We start from the raw sequence: 18,490 nt of genomic DNA, 5'->3' as shown, positions 1-18,490 counted from the left end.
TCGAGGGAAAATTTCCAGCATTTTTCTATCCCCTATTCCATCTTCACTTTTCAATTTCCAGAAGCAAATATGGCAGGAGCAATATTTCTTTTGTTTAAATAATGAAACTAATCTCTTTTCAGCTAATTTTATTTGGGATAAAATTTCTAATGTTTACTGTGTAATAGCATTTATAATTTTATCAGGAGAACAATGAAAATGACGAATAAAACGTACTAGGAAGACAATAGGAGACATTGCACTAGAACAAAACTGCAGCATCATGTTTGCATGGCTTAGCTTGCATTTGTCTTTTCAAATATATACTCCAGGTAGTGATTATTGCATAGAGAGGTTAGCAGATAGTTTCTACCCCCAGGTGTAATAGTCTTTTCAGATATTCCTATCTTGTTGTAAGAGTAAAGGAATTTTTACTTAACATTCAAACATCAACTCTCAGTCAACAAAAATGGGAAAGAACTTTATTATAGAAAACTCATAAACCAATATATTGGCAAGAAATAGCTGCTAATGACAAGAGGATTCTATGCCAACACAACAAAACAAAACAGAGATACTTACTACCAACATAAAATATTTTTAAATGGCCACAGTGAACCCTGCTTTGTACAATTTCTGTAGTAATCTACACCTTCATTACACTAGCTAGCCAGTTTTGTCATTACAACTTACATCCTCTACCCCTGTTCCCAAGTAGTTAAGATCAGGGTTTTAATAAGAGATTTCTCTAATGGAGGTATTACACCATTCTTTCAAAAAGAGTAATTTCTAAACTGCAAGGGCTGAATTGCATGGATGATGTTTATGCAGATATGACAATATGCTGGGACAAGCAAATTATAGTAGCATCTACACTGCAATTCTTGCATGCTGTCCCAGAAGTAACAAATGCTTAAGAATACATGGTCTCATTGACTCATTACATCTAAAAATTTCCTTGCTGTACAATATTTAACAGGAAACTATAAGTACTTCAGTTTTATATTGTTGTAAACTTTAAACTTTACTACAGCAAAATTAAAAGGTGAGAATTACTTAAACTTACAGATCCTCACTAAAAAAAGCCACCTAACTTGTTACTTTAGACTTGTAACTTTAGCAAGATTGCTTTAAATCTGTATGATGTTTTAGAAATAAGTTAGATGGGTGTTCAAAAACACAGATTCAATGCTTAAGGGTGGTTAAGTCTGCCCCAAAAAAATTGAACTTCATGTTCTACAACAAGACCCAAAACAAGAAATAAACTCTTAGATCTACACATTAATTCAGATTTTATGACTGTTGCTATAACTGCTTTTTTAAAGTTATTTCAGCATTCTATTTATTAAAGTAAATTTAGATAGCCACTATGTAACTGATGATGTGATGGGAAGAGCAGGATACCAAATACTAATAGTTCTGGCACTCTTCCCCTTCTATTGTAATATTTTCCTGCTGCTAAGTACTTGCAAGTCTTTTTACTTGATGCAAAAACAGTTTACAAAAACAGTGCTAAGAAGTTTCAGGTAGGTTTCCTCCACTTCATTTTTTTATTCCTCAGCACTTTGATTAGATGACACAGTTTTTTCTCTGTGATTTCTCTGATGGCAGTTCCTACAGTCTATTTTAGTACTTGTAATCCCTTCATCAGTTTGGAAATCCTTTTGCTCAGTTTTCTGAAATTCCATCCAGCCTTGGTAACTGTGCAATTGAACTTTTGACTCGTTCTTAGTACTTTGCTTTTTCTAGGTCCCAGTATTTGCCTAGTATCATAATAATTTAGTTTCTTCTTGTAAGTGCTGCTCAGAGTTAAATGCTAGTCATTATTTAGAAATCTCTGTGACTTTGCTTTCCTTCTCTCAGCTTTTGTCACCAGCATCTACTTTGCTCATCTTTGATTGTCTTAAAAGAAGTCAAATCATTGAATCCTGTATTTACATCCTTAAAAGGTTTTGTTGACCTTCACCAGCTGCTCTAACACAACTCACTCAGAGCTGTAGAATGACCATCCAGGACTGTGAACATTTGCCCATAGTTATCATTTGCTGTGGCAGACATCAGGCTCCTCTACCTCTACCAAACTCTGCCTTTAATCCTTTTCTAAAGTTTTGATTTCCAAATTAACTTTTCTTTTCAGATGACTGAGGCCATCTCTGTGACAACAGATGTTGCCTTTAATTTAACATGCATTTAGAACTAATGGCAATCACATCTGCTATAGTTAATGTTTGCTACCAGATACGCTTGCCTTTTCCATCTTCTCTTTTAGTCAGTATAGTGCTCAATTTTCATTTCAGTTTGTTCACATTGAGGTTCTTCCCTCATGTTTAATCCCTTGTATGTACACAGTTCCATTATGCTGAACTCACTCAGACAAGCTGCAATTTCACTTTTTCTTGTTTGGCATTGACATTCACCTGCCTTAAATTGTTTTTGCTTTGGTTTGGCTTTCATGATTTAACTTGTCTGAATTTTATATGGCAATTGTAATGTAAACCTCCCCTTACTTTACAGAATTGCTTGCATATTCCCAGAAGTATATTCAATGTTCTCTATTGTTTTCTAGAGGATAAATTTGAGTGTCTCATGCTGGAGAAAGCAGTATTAATCTTCAATTCTGCAGAGACCTCTGGAAGTGATTCATTTACCAATTGTTTAAAATAACATGGCTTGGTAGAGGAAGTGATTAAATAACATCTAAGATACATATCACTCCTAACTAAATGAACATTTAAAGATTGATTCAGGTACAGAGAATAAAAAACCCCAAAGCAAAATAAACCCACCTTCCCTCCTGAAACAACAAAAAAACACCCATGAAACTAAAATGTTAAAACACTTTCAGATACCTATTATATATTTTTATTCTAACCATAGACATTTTACAAACACTGTGGGTATTAGCCTAAAAATTTCTTTCATGCCTTCATGTTCTCTATGTATTCATTAACAGAAGGTAGCAGGTTTTTAAAATGAAATAAAGGTATTTATATTGTCAAATCCCCTGAAATTCCATGAGAATTAGTCACCTCAAAAACGGTTGCAGAATGGAAACCTGTGCAGAGGACTCTAACTGTATTATCACTTGGAATGCAAAAGTGTTTTTGAAAGAAGATAAGTCATGCTTCAACAAATATTTTCAGAGGCATTTGGAAAGTTTAGTGTTATCATGATTGAAAGAAACTCCCTTGGTGTCAAGGATATCCCAGCCCTTTTTCTCTTGTCTTTAACTGTTGGCAGATTCAGTATTTTTCCTGTCCCTTATACTTATGTAGAGAGTACTTAACCTTTGACTCTTCCCTAAATTTCCATGTCAACATGATGGAAATACCCATCCTGGATATCCAGAACCTTATTTCAGAGACATCTCCCCCTGCCTGCCCTGTTATGCCTTTCATCTTGATGCCTCGCCTGTACTGGTTTCTTATCATGTATTTCATGCCATCTTTGGAATTCATCTTGCCCTGCTTATCATTCAGAAAAACTCCTAACACTTCTCAGACACTTTCACTGTTTTGTTCTCATCTTTGATATCAAACCAAAGTTCTTACCATTGTCTGCTGGGCTCTGCATGGTTTATGTCCTTCCTGCCTCTGTGAACCTTCTTCCTTCTCTTCACTCATTTCTGTGTAAATATTTTCATCCATTAAAAAAAAAAAAAAAAAAAAAAAAAGAAATTGCTGTACATCTGTGTTTCCTTCCTTCACATGACCCCTGATTATTGTCTAGGGTACCTGTATTGCCTAGAGTTCTTGTCCACAGGAACAAGCCAGACATAAAAGTTTGGATAGAAACCATTGGATCTTGTCTGATCTTCTCTACATTGCAGTCCTTAACATTTCGTATGCTTACTCCTGACAGCTGGTGTCAACACTAGGATAAGACTAAGGTAATGATCAAAATTTAATGGGATATGTAGTGAAGGAAACTCCTTGTCAAACCTTGCTAACATCAAACACAGTATGAGAGAAGCTCTGATGTACCATGGGATGCGGTTTTAATTTTCTTATGGATAACTCTAAGAAGACTCAGCAATAGAATTACTGTGTGTATGAAAATCTGTTAACAGCCTTTTGATGGTTGCAGGTCTCTCATCTCCTGCTGCTTCTGCAGTGTTACTCTACAGTCCTCCAAACATTGTGTGGCTTTATTTGTAAAGTGGAATACATGTATTTGGTTTCTTCAAAACAACCTTCAACAGGGTTCAGGATCCTTCAACAAAAAGGCAAGAACCCAAATTCAGGGTACTTCAGTACATTTCCTACATACCCATTTTTAATAACAAAATATTGGAGCATATTCACAGTTATCAAAATCTTTTATCAACATGAGATCTCATTCATTTTCAATGAGAGCAGCAGATTTGCTAACCTGATGCTTCCCTGGTATTCATCACTGCTACAACACAAATTTTTAATTGCATTCTTTTTTCAAATTTTTAGCTGTTGATTAAATTCTGTTAGATTAAACACATGCCATGTGCATTTAGTTTGGCTTGATACAGTCAAGGTCTGCATCAAGGAAAGCACTAATTGCCACAGAGTCCTAACTGAAATCTCCTTTTTGTTTTTCTGAAATCTTATAGTAGTCAGCATCCCTTGTCAGCTACTGATCACATTTATATGTCCAGAATATATGTCCAGAACAGTGAGTCATGGCCAAACTTAGAGAAGTGTGTCAAGATGAGGGCTAAGTTCCAGATGTTCCTCTGAAATTTTCTTTGCTTCTTTTGCCAGCAAAAGAAGCAAAGCTTCTTTTTAAAATGGAGCTGAAATATTTTTTCCCCAGCCTCTATGAGATTTCTAACACACAAAAAGGAAGACAAAACTAATTTTCTAGGAAATGTGCCTATCTTCTTAAATACACATCAAATCTAGACACAGGAAAGTTATTCAAGGAATGTTTACAGAAACCATTCAAGAAATATTTCCAAACACTTTCCCATTCCACTTAACATCCCAAATAATTTGAGAACAGTGTCCTTCACTGTACTTATTACTTCCACTTCTGATCTCAATGGGAAGAACTGTAAAGATACACATTTTGTTTTGGTTTGAGTTTAGCAATAGTGTAGATCCCAGCAGTCCTGCTTTTACTGGAGCCATTTCACACAGGCCTGCCAACAGTTCTGCAACTGGAGTAAATACCAAAGTTGTGGATCAGATGTTCAGCAGAAAGCAGACTAAAGCTGTACTGATGCAAGAGTAACAAATGTTTGATCCCTGCACTCCGGGTCAAAGAAAGTATGTGTTTCTGGAACGGCTCCACAGGCCTTACATTTTGACCCACAGGACATTAAAATGAAGACAGACAATAAAAGGAAGGATGAAGTAAGTTTTATAGGGATGAGTCCCTCTTGGATGGAAACATTTGCTTCTCTCTTAGCTAACTTAAGCATCTCAACTGGTGTCTCAGTGTCCTGATTGTACAAAGAAGAACGTGTCTCTTAAGAAAATCTGAATTAAAATTGCTAATATATCAGAAATGACATTTTGACTATTCCTGCACAACACACCACAACTTGCTGATCATTTCTTTCTTTTCAGTCTGGGAGTTGATCTGGATAAAAACAACCAGTACACACAGAAACACACACATCACCACATACCCTTTGATAGCTCAATTTAAGACAACAGAGTAAACAAAAACAACCAAAGAAGCAAAAAGGAAAGCCCTGCCACTCAGAGTTCAAAAATTGCTATAAAGTCACCAGTGGTGACAGGAATTCCTTGTTCGTTCTTTTTTCTTCATTTTCCTGATAGCATTGGGGAATATCAGCAAGAGTTTCAGGCACATCTAGAGGTTAAGTGCAAAAAATGTCTCTTGAAGCAAATGTATCAGCTCGGAAACCTCCTGTCCCCACTCAAGGAAGTGGCCAGGAAGTCCATCAATCACCACATCATCTATTATTACACTCTATTTTCCAAAAGCTGTCTTTGTGATTGTCTTCAGTTCCTATGTCTGAGAGGGCAGCTGGTTCTGTCTTTCAGTATCATGCTTGTTACTCCTGAAGAGACCAAAATAATTTTGGCCATTTCTGCATGATAGCTCCCTCTTGCCATTTACTCAGAGCAGCCCAGATGTCTGCCCTTACAAGAATCTTCTGCAACCACTTTATCTTCTCCTCCTTCATACAGTCACAGAACCAGCTACAAGAAAAAAGGCTAACCTACCACTTCTTCAAGTGCACGACCAAAAGGGAAAAGGGCTCCAAGGACACAAGGAGGGAAGCAGGGTGCAATCCATGCCTGCAACTTTATGAGGCTTTAGTGATCATCAGCCCTTTCTGCCAAGGATAGGCCTGGAGCTCATGACAAACATTTCTAAGCCCAGCACAGTGAGTGTATTTCCAGGCCCAAAAAGTCCTAAGCAAGAGTTCCAGAAGTACGGAGTGTATTGATGCACATCCTCTCAGTGTGTATCCTTTCTTACCTTTCATAAACCTGCTATACCCAGCAGATTTCCTTCATTTGTTTGTCCTGCTAATATCTACTCTAACTTCCCAGTTTGGGTATCCTACCCCATATTGTGAAAAGCATTTGCCTCAGGACAATTGTTACTTGTATTACACATACTGATATGATGAGACAGTGTGACTTGAATTACCACCCTGACTGGATTATAGTTTTTACAATCTCTGAAATTCTGATTTTTTAATAAGGACCCACTAGTTTATTGCAGTTAAGAAGTTGTTTGGGTCTCATGGAAATTTATTGCTTTACATGGGTTCATACTGAAGTGATTCTTTTTACATTATTTAAACACAAAGATGTGCGTATTAAACATTTGCAAAGTACACACAGCAATTGTCCCAGTAACGTTAGCGCAAACATCGTCTGCTGCAATCCAGCACAAAATATGTGGACATAACTATTAGGAACCATCTGGTGACCTGGCACTTGCTGGTACAGGCATGAAATTTTAATTAAGTATTATTATCAGGAAGTGTAAGTGACAGCTCCCACTTGAAACCTTAGAGCCAGTAAACTGTCCACATAAAGAGAAGGATGTCACCCAGTTAATGGGTTGGATCACACTGCTTGATTGCATACTTTGTAAGTAATGTGTTCCTTCCCCATGTTCTTCAGCATAAATTGCTTGTGCAGTTGGAATTTTAAGAAGAGCTGACCATATGGCAGGTAAATTAGGAATCACACTGCAATTTACTGAGAACAAGGCAATACAATTGATGAGTCACTCATTCCCCAGGTTTGGCATGCCAGGATTGCATCTTGTGCAGGATAAAAGCTCACAGGAAAGAATGTATTGTAACAGTAAGACTATTCCAGCTACCACTGCACCTGCATTTGGGTGTACCTGGAGCTGTGAAACAAAGCTCAGAAGTGTAAGAAAACTTCTCTCCTGCCCCAGCACTTACCTTACTGTCAGACAGTGATTCATTCAGCTGTTGGTCTTCAGGGTCTCAAAATAGCAGCCCATGAGCACCAGATGAACAAGCCCTACATTTCCTGTCTTCTCTCAGACACTGGTAACTATTACTGCTATCTTTAACATTTAGTATATAACACTAAGAGTCTATCAAAAAATGTCACCTCATCAAAAAATGGTTCATATTTTGTACATTACAGTTGAGTTATAATTCTACTTCCACTAAAGGCATTGGCTCTGCAGGTACTGACCCATGAAAGTTATTAAAGATCTCAGTTTTGCAGTCAATAAACCAGTTTGCGATTCAATCACGAGCACCCAGAGAAGGTCTGTTCTGATTCTACAATCTCCAGTTGTCTAAACCAGAATCAGAATTTGCAAATAGGAAAATTAAATCCAGATTGTGACCCTTTGCACTTCGGGTTAATCCAAGAAAATTCCAGAGATCCACACTGCTGAAGAGAGTTACAGTTCCAATCTTTGGAGAATTTCTCCAGTGCACTTTCACAAATATGCAGATACACTTGACTTTGCAACATTAACCTTGAAGTGTCCATCAGTTTAAAAAGTAGAGGATTTCTCTGCATTCATTTCTAAAGCTTCAGCAATTCTCTTTCAGCAAAAGTGACTGCATAGACAGAAATCACTGCCATCCTCTACACAACCAAACAATCACAGCCTTTAGATTAAGCTTCATTGCACAAATATAATGCTGGTTAGTGTTTATATTTATGCTTTTGGGGCATTTTATGTTAAATAATGTATTTTTCACTCAAAATTATTTCTTTTAAGCCCTATGTTTAGTAAGGCAGCAAGCTTTGCACAAACAGAAACTACTGTCAATGTTGAAAAACCCTAACATAAATTGACTCTACTCCTAAATTCAAGCAAACATCAGGAGCATAATCCTTTTCTCAGAGTAAGCTCTGCTTGGAAACTAAATGGCCAAAGTGCTCCCAAGGGCAGCAATTAGTATTTTAGCCAGTGGATTCATTTGAAGAGACTTGTAAATTTAATGAATTCCCCAGTAGTCAATCCATCATAGTCACTAATATGCTGGCAATCTTGCTACTGATAATGTTGCCAATACATTATAAGCCCTCATTTATTGCCTTAAATTTTAATTCAACGAATTCTGCATATGAACTCTTCTCAGACAGTGATACTTTGTGCTAATGCAATCACAGATGGGGCCTTTGGGAGCATAACAGCACTGAACTCGGTACACTTGGCAGGACATCACTGGGAAGGCAGAATATTTCTCACACGAGATTTTTTATCTCTTACCTCCCTAATACTTGTGCCTCTAAACTAAAACATAATTAGATCCACCCTTTATGGGCTTCATTTTATGGATTAGAGGAAAGCACAGGGGATAGGTCTGAGTGAAAACTAAGGCTCCCTATAAATTCAGCCAGCTTTTAGACATGAATATGGAAGTGCTGAATTCAGCAGTGACTGAACTACAGAACTACAGGCAATAGTGCTTGAAGAAATTCAAAATTCATCTAACCCACCCCCTTGCCCTAAAGCAAAAATCAACTTGTAACTATATCAGTCCAGACACATTTTTGTCTAGCTATTTTTTAGAAAAAAAGAAAAACTGTCCATCTCTTGGGTGCCAAATTGGTAAGAGAGATTATGCATCATCCCCAGGCAGCATGTTCCTGTGCTTGATTATCCTGGATGTTAAAAGGTTTTTCCAGGGTCAAACCTCAGTACCCTTTGATACAATTTAAGTCAAATATTTTCCTTCTTATATGCCATAGACAAAGAGACCAATTTTCCCCCTTCTTCTTTAAGAGAGCTTTCTGCATATTTAGGACTTGTCTTTCTTCTTGTTTTTATTCTGGACCAAGCAACCACATCTCTTTCAGCCTTCTTTCACAGGACACTGGTTTCTCATGTTGCTTTCCAGTAATTGCCTTACACATCTTCCTTGGGATACAGCATCCTAAGCTACACACTGACACTCCATCAGAAGTTTCTCTAGGACCTCGCAGACCTTTCAGTCTCTCCCTGTTTACTATTATCTGCAAGTATAATACCCATGCTCCCTGTTCTACCAATTAATTTCTAATGAAAAGATTGAGTATGCCCAGAGTCATGTCAGACCCTTACAATGCCTCACTATTGCTTACCACCATTTGATCAGTGACCCATGGAGAACTATGCACTAAGAGCACAAAACCAGCCACGTGAAAAATTTCACATCCAGAGTGTGTTTCCCCAGCTTATCTGCAGGAATGTGACAGTATTCTAATGTCAGGGCTTCTGACATGTATTGATTCTCCCCATCAAAACAGCCTGTCTATATGGTCTTAGAAAAAAAAGTATTTCTTCTTGACAAATCCATGCTATTATTCCTTTCCTTGACAATTTTCAAGCACTAATACAATGTTTATGTGATTATCTGTTACAGAATTTTCCCTCGCTGATTTCCAAAGGGAAATAGGCTACATGCAGGTAATTGGTAGTAAGGACATAATGTCCAGAAAAACAAATGGTGAGTAAGGGAACAAAACATACCTCAGTGGCTTATGTCTATAAGCAACCAAAGCTTTAATAGAACAAAGTGCAGCTGAATGGAAAAAACACACCAAACCTTTAAGTGAGACTAAAATCCTTTATGTTTCTTACTCATCTTTAGTCATTGTTAAAGGCAGACTTACCAGAACACACAAACACTTAATAATGATAACATTAAACCATAGCAGTATGATCAGACCCTTTCAAATCCCTGAACAACTTTGCCTTAACAGGATAACTTAACTGCTATCAAACTACACTAACAAGACATGCAATTCAAGAGGCTCTAAAAAGAGTAAATAAAGTTGCATTTCCACTAAATAGAAAATGGATTTCTATGTAGGCTGCAAATGACTTACGGTATTTCTTACCATCAATGTTTAGAAAGAAATTTCCTTGCAGATGTAATCAGGAAGAGCATCAAGCACCAGCTCTTGCTGCCAACAGAAGAGCTAAAATCAGAAAGGAATTTGAATGCTTATGGGGACATAGTACTTGGGCTGCGTCAAAAATAAGAAACTAAGCAGGCCCAGAACACAGACCTGTACCCTGGTACATGTACAGCCATGCTTTATTATTTATTATTTTAACAGTCTGCAGCTCACCAGCTGCACTTTAGTTGTACCCAGCAGCTCTATCCCACATGAGCATGCTTGGGGGAAAGCATGGGCTGGGGCCAGCTCCCAGGAAACAGACCACATATGACTGTCTGTGTCTGGAAGAAAAAGAATGTAAAGATGTTGACATGATCGTCACTCTTACACTTGATGATGGGCTGGAAGGCAAACACAGCCTGCTCTATTTACTATTAGATATGTAGCCTTGGAGACCAGACCGGAAAGAGAAAAGGTTTCCCAAAGTGGTGTAAAGCATCCTACTGAGAATCTGGGACAAGCTCAGAGCATGTACCTACCCAGTCCCTCAGTGTCATCTCAATGCTTCCAGGTTTAGCCTGGAAGTAGCTTGCTCTCTGCTCACCACATCAAAAGGCTGGGCTAGGCATCCAATGGTTCATATAGAAAGGGAAAAGCACTGAAATCCCTACAGGCCTTGCCCACAGATCCTAGTGCATGCCTGTGTAGAGCAGCACACCTCCCTTTTTTTTCCCATTCAAGAACTGCATTTTCCTCTTCCATTACGGCAAGTTCCAGTCCACAATCTAGAATAGATTGGTATAAACCTGTTTTCCCTATAGAAGGGCATAATCTCAAAGTTAACTTTTCTCCCCAAAGGATAGGGCCCCTCCAAATCCTGGCTTTTGTGGTAGACTCTTGAATGTAGCTGAAAGGGCAGCTCTTCACATGAACTTCAAAAATAAAGCAGAAATGTTTATGCTTACAAATCCCATTGTCTCCACTCTTTACCTCTTTTTGGATCTGAGACCTCCAGAATTCCTCTTCATTCCATCTAGTAGAACCAATTCACTTAATCATTGAATTGAACCTCCCTCTGCTATTTATTTTCATTTGTGTATCCCTTGGTTACCTTTTACCTTCTTACCAATATTTAAGCATTCGTTTTACAAGACTGTACAAACTCTTTCGCAGCTGGACTCAGGTTATATTTTCCCCGCATAAAAAGCTCCAGCATCCTTTCCTTCTTTAATTTTTAAAACTGTTTGATTCAAGACACTGTGTCACACACTTCATGCAAAAGACAGATCTGCAAAACTTTTGAGGTTTTTCATTCATTCATTTTGACCATTCAGTTGGCATTTTCAAGACTAGAAAAAAAATTTAAGGAGAACATTTTCAATGTATTGTTACCTGAAAAACTACTGTGTATTGAGCACCAGTGTGAATAAAGCTGAACAACAGCTTGATCAAAGTCAAAAGTTAGATTTTATGTCTCAGCAAACACTGGTGGAATCTATAAAAACTAAAACAAGATTCTTTAGAGTGAAGAAGAGAGTACTTCAAGATTTTTTTTTAAAATAAATGAATGTTAAACCAATAATATTGTTAAGAAAAGCATATGGCATACAACAGATGAACTGACATTTCCATTTCTGTAAAGGAAGAGAGCTTTAAAAGTTAAGAACTTTAAAACCAGTAGCAGAATTTGCAAAGCTAGAACAGAGCTACAGCATGCCTTCCTTCATTGCTTATGCGTCACTCCATCTTTAGTGGGTTTAATAAATCATTTTGAGCCTTGTATTCATAGTGAATTTTTGAAAAATCTGTCAAATAGATACTTAGCTTCTGTATTTAGAATTAATTTTTCTTTAACCATCCAAAATGTATCCTTTAAATACACACTTAAACATGAAATGATTGGAGTAAGAACTGCAATTTTTCACTTTGAATTTGCCACACAATAATTTCAGTCCATTCCTACTTCACAAGGGGAAAAAGAAAGCAGCACCTATAAATGTATTTTGTGATTCAGTTTAATTTCACTGTTCATGAATAATCCTTAGATGTGATACAAGAGCTTCTTATTAATACTCCCCTCATAGAAAGCTATTCCATAGTGACTGGGTTAGCACAGAATATATTTGTGTAATATGCTCTTTTTTCTATGGCACATCATAAGAAATTAACTTTTGACTCTAAACTTGGTTTCTCTTCTCAAAAGAATGAAGTACAATGAGCCAAATCTAAAGCAGATTCGCTCAGATGGTTTGGGATTTCAGTAACTATTGCTTTAAGCATGGATATAGACTTTATAATTCAGTTCCTATTACACTGTTCAGGCTTGAATCTACTATAGGAAAAGTGAATTTTTAACTTGTAAACAAAAAATAAAAAAATTCTTTACTAAGTCAGATTTCTCAAACTGTTGGACTGGAGGCTTCTTGGCAACAACAAGAGCTTTGCCTTCTGTGTTACTCTCCCTTAGGCAAAAACAGACAGGTTGCCTGCTTTTACAGAGTGGAGATAAATTTATTTGATGTTGACTCTTAGCTGGAACCTATCTGATTTAACAACTGAAGCAACTTTGAATTCCAGGAGCAAGTCCTTACTTAGGGCAAGCAAGAAGGTGGGGAGATGCAGATTGGCAACAATATGGAGAATCTCACTAATGCAGTTAATAAACATATTTCTCAAGTCAGCTATTGTTAGATTAATTTCTTTTGGATGCACCATGTTTAAAGGTGTTAGGCCTCAGAGCATACAAATTCAAGAGTAAGAAGCTGTAAAATATAAAACAGATTTCCCTTCAATAGAGGACAAACTGGAGAAGTTATCACAGAGCCAGAGCACAATAAAGCCTGTCTTTCAAAGATAAGCTGAAAAGACCTTTCCACTGGGAACAAACCACTTAGTTAAATAATGATAAACCAAGTTTTAAAAACTGTTTTATCTAGGGGTTTATAAAAGTAGACTGCACTGGGTGTAACTAAAGGTCCAGTAAAAACCCTTAAGAAAAGGTCACATGTACATTAGCCCTTCCTCAGTGTACTTGCACCCTTTGCTGGATGCATTGGCCCACTGACGCAGTCTTGACAACATGCTGATGATCCCTGCAGTGCTAAAGTAATCATTTCAGCCAGCTGCACCCCAGACACCCTTGTTCCATCCTTTTATCCTGTGGGAAAGCACTAATGGGATTCTCTCAGATCCTTCTGACTTTATTTTCAAAGGGCCTGTGGTGGAAATACAGCCCTTCATGCAAAAGGGAGATGGCAAAAGCAAAGGATAATTAACAACACACACTTTAGTTTTACTTTTGGAAGAGAAATCAGATCAGGCTAACTACATTTGAAGCACTGAGATATTTTCAGGCTGACATGGTGGTTGAGATATCCTAGATCAACTAAGAAGGCTTGTAAGTTTAAATCAGGTTCCTTTAAATTAGTCATTGTTCCCAGCAATTGACACAAACCATTAGTCAGTCTTTATTTCCAGCACTACTGTGGTGAACTCTGGGTCTTGAGATGAATGCTAGATTAACACAAAGATAGGTTGAGAGGCTGTGAGTAGCATCCTTTTCTGCTTTCTGGGCTGATCAAGAATGGCACTCAGTCCATCTCTTGGGTGCCAAAAGCCTTGGGCACTCAATTAATGTTATTCTTCTGAATGACTGATTCTTTTCCTAAGTTTCTGCAATGACAATGATGTACAAGCCAAAGGGAAAGTTGTTTCTCCACAAGCTCAGTTGAACTTGCTCTCTTTAAAGCAAGAGGAGCTCATTTATATGGATGAGCTGAGCAAATGAAAAGATGGAGTTACTGACAGAGTGCTAGAAGAGCTCTGGTTTTGGAATAGCTGGGGCAGCATGAAGGCTCAGTGATCAGGCACATCCATCCCTATCTTCCCATAATGCCCTCACCTAATATTAAGTTGTGAAAGGCTGTGAAACACTGCAAAACTACCTGAAGGGAAAAAGAGATCACTAACTCTTTAAAATCTTCGGTAGTTTAGCACTGGTTCTACAAATAGGCAGAATATTCAGTTTCTGCCATTCTCTTTTAGTCCCCTGAGAGTCCCTTTCCATAAAAAGACATTTATTTTTCCCTTAGATATCTCTGAGTTCTGAAACAATACAAGTTATTCGTCACTGTCAATTTTTGTACTTCTTCCTCTTCATAACAGATACTTAATAATAAATATTCATTTATTGACCTAGAAAATATGACGTTTTTCAGGTTTTTTTACTCATGGCAACACAATCAAATACTGCATTTTCATCTGCATATTCTCCACCTCAAATTCCCATCCTCCTCTAAAAATACTACAGGAGACAATAGTACTAATCCAAAAGTAGTCTCAAAAATAATCCAAACCCTTGAGTAACTGCAACAAATCAGGGCAGAAGGGCTATTGTGGGAAAGGCATTAGACCATGAGGAACCAAAACCAGATGATGAGATAAAGCTCTTGGTCAAATGTCCCACATGGTTACTGAGTCATAAGGGTTTGATTCTTAAATCTGGGAAAAAAACTTTCATAGAGAATTTAGTCTCCAGGTAAGCAGAGCAGCAGAAACCAGACAGTAATAATTTTCTCAAACAAAACCAAGTAGCTGTGAGAAATCAGCTCCAGTCTAATTCCCTTAATTCTCCTCTAGTTCTCTTGGTACACAGGAATAAATAGCCTAAGACCTACAGATAAGTCCACTAAATCTCCACTCCAGTGACCCATCATTCTACATTCAATCGCAGCAGTGACTTCTTCCCTGGACACCACAGGGACAAACTAGGACATGGGCTTACCTCAACAGGGTCATGGAGACCAGCACTGATGCAACATGACTACAGCAGGGACTGACAACCCCAAGGATTTAAAAGGGACTCTGGATCATGAGCAGGGTGGTCTCAGGTAAGACTTATCAGGGCCACTAAGACCTGCGGGTGCTTCCAGGGCTACACCAATCTTCCACATACTGTTATCCAGTACAACATAGATCTTCCTACTGAAGAAATAGCTGATGTAAAATTCAGAGCCACACTTTGGTGTAGTTTTTCCTATGCCTTTCAAAATGAGCTTAAGAGTCTCAGGTGTTTAGCCCAATCCACACAGCTCTTGCCAGTACAAGATGCCCTCAGTCATGTGATGGGGAGCAGATGTAGATACTTCTTCCTCATCCAAATCTACCTGCGGCTGCATTGGGTCTTCCCTTGCCAGGACACAAATCCCCCTTAATTCCTCCCTTGCTGCCCAGGATAGAATATGATGTGGCACATCAGCTACAGGCACTTGTAAATATACAACAGTGCTGACCCTTGTAATAGCCTGTCTGCAGATTAACACTCTGCTTCATCCCCACAGCATTTGGCATACTTTATCAAGTTCTTCTTTTTTTTCCATAGCTTCCCACAAACCCAAGCAAGGGAACAGTAGTGACAGTAGCCATTTGCCTTCTCATGGCACAGGGGGGTTTCCTGCAAATACAGTTTACCTAAATGCCATCTGCTCTCCCACACAGTTCAGGAATGTTTTTCTTGGGTAAGGAGTTATCCTGGATCTAGTTTATGTTACCCTCTGAGGCATGTTAAGCCCAATGCCTAATTGTTTTCAGGATGAAGAAATATTGTTTAGACAATCAGGGTCTAGAATGATGTGTCCTAAAGTCTAGCTGTGGTTAATTATAAAAAGGAATAAAAAAAAAATAAAAATCTCTTGTTTTCTTCTTTGCCTCTGACTGAACTCCCCCGGTTTATTTGTGCTAGCTCTCTTGTTTATAGACAGCGTGGATCTCACACTGGGCTGTGCCGAGATGCATTAATGGTTTCAAAGCACTCTGTTCCTCTGTGCACTCCTCACCCTTGCTACAAGAGTATTATTAATCACCTACAAGTCCCATATGTCTCCAAGCTGAAAAGCCCATCAGTCCCTCCAGAAGCATCTTCCTAAAGCCTCATGAGTGAGCCTGCCTGTGCCTTCCCCTGCTGACCCCAGAGCATGTACAAATTGTGCTGACTTTCCAAAAGAAATGACTGCAGGTGCCTCATTCTTTGTTTATTCTGGCAAGGCTGAAAATAGCAACTGCTAACAAATATTTTGCCCTTCACAAGGCTTCTCACAGAGATGCAGCTGTTATCCCATCTACTAAAAGTGCCAAACCTAAGGGTAAAACAGACACTTAATTTGGTTAGGATAAGTGTCAAAAAGGTGACTATCTAAAATTAGTACCCATAATGCTGTGTGGGCTCAGACACTTACACCAAATTCTCACTTGTGTGGTAGGGAAAAATTATTTCCCGCATTTTGTTTCCTATACTTGTGTCTTATGGATTGATGGCTCTACTTAATCACCAAAAGCAGCAAGTAAGAGGAATAAGCATGACTTTGTTGAGGTGGACAGACACCTGGGACATGACATTAAGCTTTCAGAGAACATAGCACCAAATATTTCTGTATTTAAAAACCTCCCAGGGCAAGGTGCATCCATGAGGAGACCACTGCAGATTTTACAGTTAGACCATTATGTTCAGCAGAGTTCTGGGATTTTTGTCTGCATCCTGTGAAAATCTACACAACAAATGGTGAAACCTGAGACACCTGTTCCCCAGTAAGCTTTAGCACCCCAACACAAAGAATTTCCTGTAATTAGGGACACAGTAGTTAGTGCCAAATTTGCAAATTTTAGGAACAAATTCAGGCCTGATTCAGTTATTAATATACATTTCAAAATATATTGGGCTTTGGACAAATAGCCCCCAAAGTGAGATAAGCAATTTTATTTTCTGAGCCTCTACCAGCCATACTAAAAGGAAAAGCTGTTAAAGCATATTGCCATTTTTATGAAATAACCACTAAAATAATTGAACACAATTTGTTTTGGAAATTGAGCTCCATATGAGAACTTCACCAAGGAACTTCGGTCTTGCAGCTCTTCTGCAGCAGAGTCTACAGGAAAAGTTCCAAAAGAGACTAAAGAAAAGGTCAAATCAGAACGCTTATAATGGCTTAGTTTGAAGTATCACAAAGCTTCAGGTACAATCCTTAAATCCATTTTTACAACATCCCATCGTCCTTTTTTATATATATTCAAGAAGAGAGCCACGGGCCTTATGACTTCTTTTTTCCATTATGCCAGCTCTGAAGGTTTGAAAGCTTGCCTCAAAAGTTTAGGAGGACAACCAGGGCAGCATGTCAAGATTATGTTTTTCTGCTCAGGCATATGAAAGTATTTTTAAAATGATGGGGTACTATAGCCTGGTTAAGAGGCAAAAGGGGTTAAGCCTGATTTAAAACACTTGAGGCTAAACTATGTTTAATATTTTAACAGAAATTGCTTTCCTGGGATTTCATACAGGCTATGTCAGTCAATCTGTAGTTTCCCGTAAGCACACAACACATACACACAACACTGCAGTTAAATATAAATACACTGAATCCTTGCATCAATCCTTAGAAGAACAAATGTAAAGAAGACTACAACCTGAAGTTCTGAGTTGCTAAAATATTCTTTTTAATGGCTTTGACTATTATTGCATAGATAGAAGATTAGAAAACCAAGCACTTATATAAAATAAGAAAAGACACCTCAATGTTCATCTCTGACTTTTAACTGTCATCCTGTTTTTCTTAAGTTTGCAGACTTCTGTGCCCCACTGTTGCTCAGGAAATGCTTATTGTAATAAGAATGGAAATATTCCCCTGCAACTGCCACATGCAGTGTAAGGAAATAAAAGAAATCGCCTTCTTTTCTCTGGATAGATTCCAGCCTCTGTACATTTTTATAGTTAAAACAACAATAAACATTCAGGTCCCTCAATGAAATGAATCATTAAAATCCCACAGTTTCTCCTCTCTCACCAGGGGAAGAAAATCAGTCTGAAAATAGGCATTGTTATGGAAGATCTCTGGGTAAGTATAGTAGCTTCTCACCCAGATAATTTTTTGTAAATGCCCAGGGCCATGGTTCTTCATTTTCCACAAAAACATGTCGTGGAAAATGTGCGGACAAGCAGCCAGGATCTAGGGCCATGTATTACAGAAGTGTAATATGCTTCACAGCTATCCTTTTTGTAACCATCATCATCAAGGAGGGCTGGAAGAATCTGTGACTCAGAGTTCCCTCACACCAAAAGCAACACCTGTGGGCTGCTCTGTGGACTTAGTCTATACTGGATGACAGCTCATGGATAGGAGCTGTCTAGCCCAGTTTCTATTGCTGTTGCAGATAGCAACCCACACGTGTTC

The 18,490-nt window shown here is 38.2% G+C and overlaps 1 long non-coding RNA gene across 1 annotated transcript in view; it reads right to left on the bottom strand.

Annotated features, from left to right (window-relative positions):
• Positions 1-433: 433 nt before the first annotated feature.
• The window catches only part of LOC111926876 (uncharacterized), a 53,730-nt gene continuing 35,673 nt past the window's right edge, over positions 434-18,490 (bottom strand). The window contains exons 3-4 of the long non-coding RNA XR_015283377.1: positions 3,531-3,604; positions 434-2,608 (exon numbers count right to left, since the gene is read on the bottom strand). This is a non-coding gene — a long non-coding RNA (uncharacterized LOC111926876). The remainder of the gene's footprint in view (positions 2,609-3,530; positions 3,605-18,490) is intronic.

The sequence above is a fragment of the Cyanistes caeruleus genome, chromosome 2 (genome assembly GCF_971803275.1).
Source record: "Cyanistes caeruleus chromosome 2, bCyaCae1.hap1.1, whole genome shotgun sequence".
NCBI classification, from domain to species: Eukaryota; Metazoa; Chordata; class Aves; order Passeriformes; family Paridae; genus Cyanistes; species Cyanistes caeruleus.
This window is presented reverse-complemented; position numbering and strand designations above follow the sequence as displayed.